Raw genomic sequence first — 6,956 nt, forward strand, 5'->3', positions numbered from 1 at the left:
TGAGTTCTTGAGGTTTGATGAGGGATATGGGGCTAATATAAGGGCCAAGTATCAGCACCCATCGCACATCATGTGTGCACACCCCCCGGCCTCCCCAATCGCCGAAACCCCAATGCCGCCAATCAGGTTCTCTAGTGATGCTCTGGCGATGGTGCCCCAGGCCAAAAAAAATGTGACACCAGCACATGCCCGAACCTAGCGTGTGCTGTCGCAACCCTTTGTCCGGTCTGATCTTAGACTGGGAATGAACTTCGTATGCTTAGACTGGGAATGAACTCCGTATGCCTATGTCAACCCACGAAACGAGTGTGCGGGCGCTCAACCGGCCAGAAGGGTAAGATGCACAAATCGGGGATCGGTCGAGTCTCCCTCTGCATGCTGTTGATCCTGCTGGCACAACCCTTGATCTGATCTAATCTTAGACTGGGAATGAACTTTGTATGTGTAAGCTAACCGACAAAACGAGTAGGCGGGCTGGCACTACTCCGGGCAGAGAGGCGGGACGCACAAGCCATAGATCGATCTAGTGGTAGGTTGGTTTAGGCACATCTTCATATTTCTACCGTGCCAATGCCATTTTTATGGCTTGTAAATTCATACAATGGTCCCTTAAGCCTTCATGACAAGTTTCAAGGCAAGACGACTCGTTTTATATTTTTCACGATTTTTAAACCTTTTACGGTTCGAGATTTTCTAAAATTTTTTTAGAAGGAGTTTTCGCCCCAAATTTAGTAGACATGATCCTTGTATTTTTGTTGGCATGCACAAAACAATTTAGCTAAAAACTCGAAGTGTACAAGATTTTGTGACTATTTGAAAAAAGTGTCCCCTTTTCAGACACTTTAATTGCTACTGGCAGCAAACCTGCAAAATCTCAAATGCTCTTTAAAGGGGTGTGAGTTCTTGAGGTTTTATGAGGGATAGGGGGCCAAAATATGGGCCATGTACCAGCACCCATCGCACATCATGTGCGCACACCCCCCGGCCCCCCCAATCATCGGAACCCCAATGCCGTCGATCAGGTTCTCCGTCGATGCTCCGACGATAGTGCCCCAAGTGAAAAAAATGTGGCACCAGCACATTCCCGAGCCGCAACCCTTGGTCTGGTCTGATCTTAGACTGGGAATAAACTTCGTATAGTTAGACTGGGAATCAACTCTGTATGCCTAAGTCAACCCACGAAACGGGCATGCGGGCTCTCAGCCGACCAGAGGGGCAAGATGCGCAAGCTAAGGATCGACCGGGTCCCCCTCTACGTGCTACCGATCCTGATACCCTTGGTCCAGTCTGATCTTATACTGGAAATGAACTCCGTATGCTTAGACTGGGAATGAACTCCGTATAACTATGTCAACCAATGAAACGAGCGTGCGGTCGCTCAGTCGGCCATAGGGGCAGGATGCGCAAGCCGGGGATCGACCGGGTCTCCCTCTGTGTGCTGCCGATCCTACTACCACAACCCTTGGTCTGGACTGATCTTAGACTTGGAATGAACTCCGTATGCCTAAGCCAACCGACGAAATGAGCGGACGGGCAGGCACTACACCGACCAGAGAGGCGGGATGCGCAAGCCGTGGATCGATAGGGTGGTAAGTGGGTTTAGGCACATCTTCATATTTCTACCATGCCAATGCCATTTTTATGGCTTGTAAATTCATACAATGGTCTTTTAAGCCTTCATGTGAAGTTTTATAGCCAGACGACTCGTTTTCTATTTTTCATGATTTTTGAAACTTTTTACGGTTTAGGATTTTTTAAAATTTTTTTAGAAGGAATTTTGGCCCCAAACTTGGTAGACGTCATCCTTGTATTTTTGTTGGCATGCACAAAAACATTTAGCTAAAAACTCAAAGTGTACAAGATTTTGTGACCAATTGAAAAAAGTTACCCCATTACAGACACTTTAATGGCTACTGGCAGTAAACCTGTAAAATCTCAAATGCTCTTTAAGGGGGTGTGAGTTCTCGAGGTTTGATGAGGGATAGGGGGCCAATATAAGGTCCAAGTACCAGCACCCATCGTACATCTTGTGCGCTCACCCCCCCTCCAGCCCCCCAATCGTCGGAACCCCAATGCCGTCGGTCAGGTTCCCCGGTATGCTCCGGCGATGGTGCCCCGGGTGAAAAAAAATACGGCACCAGCACATACCCGAGCCCAGTGTGTGCTGCCCCAACCCTTGGTCCGGTCCAATCTTAGACTGGGAATGTACTCCGTATGCCTAAGTCAACCCACGAAACGAGCATGCGTGCGCTCAACCGACTAGAGGGGCAGGATGCGCAAGCTGGGGATCGATCGGGTCACCCTCTGCATACTGTCGATCCTGCTACCCTCGGTCCCGTCCGATCTTAGACTAGGAATGAACTCGGTATGCTTAGACTGGGAATGAACTCTGTATGCGTAAGCCAACCGACGAAACGAGCGGGCGGGCGGGCACTACGCCGGTAAGAGAGGCGGGATGCGCAAGCCGTGGATCGATAGGCTGGTAGGTGGGTTTAGGCACATCTTCATATTTCTACCATGCCAATGCCATTTTTATGGCTTGTAAATTCATGCAATGGTCCCTTAAGCCTTCAAGTGAAGTTTCATGGCAAGACGACTCGTTTTCTATTTTTCATGATTTTCAATACTTTTTACGGTTCAAGATTTTTTAAAATTTTTTTAGCAGGAGTTTTGGCCCCAAACTTTGTAGACGTGATCCTTGTATTTTTTTTGGCATGCACAAAAAAATTCAGCTAAAAACTCAAAGTGTACAAGATTTTGTGATCATTTGAAAAAAGTGTCCCTATTTCGAACACTTTAATGGCTACTGGCAGCAAACCTGTAAAATCTCAAATGCTCTTTAAGGGGGTGTGAGTTCTCAAGGTTTGATGAGGGATAGGGGGCCAATATAAGGGCCACGTACCAGCACGCATCGCACATCATGTGCGCACACCCCCCCAATCAGCGGAACCCCAATGCCGCCGGTCAGGTTCTCCGGCGATGGTGCACCGGGCGAAAAAAAATACGGCACCAGCACATGCCCAAGCCCAGCATGTGCTGCCGTAACCCTTGTTCAGGTCTGATCTTAGACTGGGAATGAACTCCATATGATTAGACTGGGAATGAACTTCGTATAACTAAATCAACCCATGAAACGAGCGTTCGGGCGCTCAGTCAGCCAGAGGGGCAGGATGCGTAAGCCGAGGATTGGTCAGGTTCTCCGGTGATGCTCTGATTATGACACCAGCACATGTGCTACCATAACCCTCGATCTGATCCGATCTTAGACTGGGAATGAACTCTATATGCTTAGACTGGGAATGAACTCCGTATAACTAAGTCAACCTATGAAACGAGCGTGCGGGCGCTCAGCCGGCCAGAAGGGCAGGATGCGTAAGCCGGGGATCGGTTGGATCTCCCTCTACATGCTATCAATCTTGCTATCATAACCTTCGGTCCGTTCTGATCTTAGACTGGGAATAAACTTCGTATGCCTAAGCCAACTGACGAAACGAGCAGGCGGGCAGGCACTACATCGGCCAGAGAGGCGGGATGTGCAAGCCGTGGATCGATAGGGTGGTAGGTGGGTTTAGGCACATCTTCATATTTACGTCGTGCCAATGCCACTTTTATGGCTTGTAAATTCATACAATGGTTCCTTAAGCCTTCATGTGAAGTTTCATGGCAAGACGACTCGTTTTCTATTTTTCATGATTTTCAAAACTTTTTATGGTTCGGGATTTTTTTAAATTTTTTTAAAAGGATTTTTGGCCCCAAACTTGGTAGACGTGATCCTTGTATTTTTTTTGGCATGCAAAAAAAAATTCAGCTAAAAACTCAAAGTGTACAAGATTTTGTGACCATTTGAAAAAAGTGTCCCCATTTAAGACACTTGAATGGCTACTGGCAGCAAACCTATAAAATCTCAAATGCTCTTTAAGGGGATGTGAGTTCTCAAGGTTTGATGAGGGATAGGGGGCCAATATAAGGGCCAAGTACCAGCACCCATCGCACATCATGTGCACACACCCCCCGACTCCCCCCAATCGCCGTAGCCCCAATGCTGTCGGTCAGGTTCTCCGACGATGCTCCGGCGATGGTGCCCCAAACGAAAAAAAATGCGGCACCAGCACATGCCCGAGCCAAGCATGTACTGGCGTAACCCTCGGTCTCGTCCGATTTTAGGTTGGGAATGAACTCCGTATGCTTAGACTGAGAATGAACTCCATATGCCTAAGTTAACCCACGAAACGAGCGTACGGGTGCTCAGCCGACCAGAGGGGCAGGATGCGCAAGCTAGGGATCGATCGGGTCCCCCACTGTGTGCTGTCGATCCTGCTACCCTCGGTCCAGTCCGATCTTAGACTGGGAATGAACTCCGTATAACTAAGTCAACCCACGAAACAAGTGTGCAGGCGCTCAGCCGCCCAGAGGGATAGGATGTGCAAGCCGGGGATCGGTCGCATCTCCCTCTGTGTGCTGCCAATCCTACTGTCGCAACCCTCAGACCGGTTTGATCTTAGACTGGGAATGAACTCCGTATGCCTAAGCCAACCAACGAAATGAGCGGGCGGGCGGGCACTACGCAGGCCAGAGAGGCGGGATACGCAAGCCGTCGATCGATAGGGCGGTAGGTGGGTATAAGAACATCTTCATTTTTTTGCCATGCAAATGCCGTTTTTATGGCTTGTAAATTCATACAATGCTCCCTTAAGCCTTCATGTGAATTTTCATGGCAAGACGACTCATTTTTTATTTTTCACAATTTTCAAAACTTTTTATGGTTCGGGATTTTTTAAAATTTTTTTAGAAGGAGTTTTGGCCCCAAACTTGGTAAACATGATCCTTGTATTTTTGTTGGTATGCAAAAAAACATTCATCTAAGAACTCGAAGCGTACAACATTTTGTGACCATTTGAAAAAAGTGTCCCCATTTCAGACACTTTAATAGCTACTGGCAGCAAACCTGTAAAATCTCAAATGCTCTTTAAGAGGGTGTGAGTTCTCAAGGTTTGATGGGGGATAGGGTGCCAATATAAGGGCCAAGTACCAGCACCCATCGCACCATATGTGTGCACACCCCCCCAATCGGCGGAACCCTAATGCCGTCGGTTAGGTTCTCCAGTGATGGTGCCCCGGGCGAAAAAAAATACGGCACCAGCACATGCCCAAGCCCAACATGTGCTGCCGCAACCCTTGGTCCGGTCTGATCTTAGATTGGGAATGAACTCCGTATGATTAGATTGGGAATGAACTTCGTATAACTAAGTGAACCCACGAAACGAGCGTTCAGGCGCTCAGTCGGCCAAAGGGGCAGGATGCGTAAGTCGGGGATCGGTCAGGTTCTCCGGTGATGCTCTAATTACAACACCAGCACATGAGCTACCGTAACCCTCGATCGGATCTGATCTTAGACTGGGAATGAACTCTGTATTCTTAAACTGGGAATGAACTCCCTATAACTAAGTCAACCCATGAAACGAGCGTGCGGGCGCTCAGCCAGCCAGAGGGGCAGGATGTGTAAGCCGGGGATCGGTTGGATCTCCCTCTACGTGCTACCAATATTACTGTCATAACCCTCGGTCCGTTCTGATCTTAGACTGGGAATGAACTCCGTATGCCTAAGCCAACCGACAAAACGAACGAGCGAGCGGGCGGGCACTACGCCGCCGCTCAGGTTCTCCGACGATGCTCAGGCGATGGTGCCCAGGGCAAAAAAAAATGTGGCACCAGCATATGCCCGAGCCCAGCATGTGCTGCCACAACCCTTGGTCCAGTCTGATCTTAGACTGGGAATGAACTTCGTATGCTTAGACTGGGAATGAACTCCACATGCCTAAGTCAACCCACGAAACGAGCGTGCGGACGCTCAGCCGGCCAGAGGGGCAGGATGCGCAAGCCAGGGATCGGTCGGGTCCCCTTCTACGTGCTGTCGATCCTGCTACCCTCGGTCTGGTCTGATCTTAGACTGGGAATGAACTCCGTATGCTTAGACTGGGAATGAACTCCGTATGCTTAGACTGGGAATGAACTCCGTATGCTTAGACTGGGAATGAACTCCGTATAACTAAGTCAACCCACGAAACGAGCGTACGATCATACAGCTAGCCAGAGGGGCCGGATGCGTAAGCCGTGGATTGATCGGGTCTCGTTCAGCATCTGTCGATCCTACTGCCATAACCCTCGATCTGATCCGATCTTAGACTGGGAACGAACTCAGTATGCCTAAGCCAATCGATGAAATGTGCGGGCTGGCGAGCACTATGCCGGCCAGAGAGACGGGATGCGCAAGCCGTGGATCGATAGGGTGGTAGGTGGGTATAGGAACATCTTCATTTTTCGGCCATGCCAATACCATTTTTATGGCTTGTAAATTCATACAATGCTCCCTTAAGCCTTCATGTGAAGTTTCATGGCAAGACGACTCGTTTTCTATTTTTCACAATTTTCAAAACTTTTTACAGTTCGGGATTTTTTAAAATTTTTTTAGAAGGAGTTTTGGCCCCAAACTTGGTAGACATGATCTTTGTATTTTTGTTGGCATGCACAAAAACATTCAGCTAAAAACTCGAAGTGTACAACATTTTGTGACCATTTGAAAAAAATGTCCCCATTTCAGACACTTTAATGGCTACTGGTAGCAGACCTGTAAAATCTCAAATGCTCTTTAAGGGGGTGTGAGTTCTCAAGGTTTGATGAGGGATAGGGGCCAATATAAGGGCCAAGTACCAGCACCAACCGCACATCATGTGCACACACCCCCCAATCGTCAGAACCCTAATGCCGCCGGTTAGGTTCTCCGGTGATGGTGCCCTGGGCGAAAAAAAATACGACACTAGCACATGCCCGAGCCCAGCATGTGCTGTCGCAACCCTCGGTCCGGTCCCATCTTAGACTGGGAATGAGCTCCGTATGCTTAGATTACGAATGAACTCCGTATGCCTAAGTCAACCCACGAAACGAGCGTGCGGGCACTC

The sequence above is a fragment of the Durio zibethinus genome, chromosome 20 (assembly GCF_047325235.1).
Source record: "Durio zibethinus cultivar Kanyao isolate XHJ-2024 chromosome 20, ASM4732523v1, whole genome shotgun sequence".
NCBI lineage: Eukaryota > Viridiplantae > Streptophyta > Magnoliopsida > Malvales > Malvaceae > Durio > Durio zibethinus.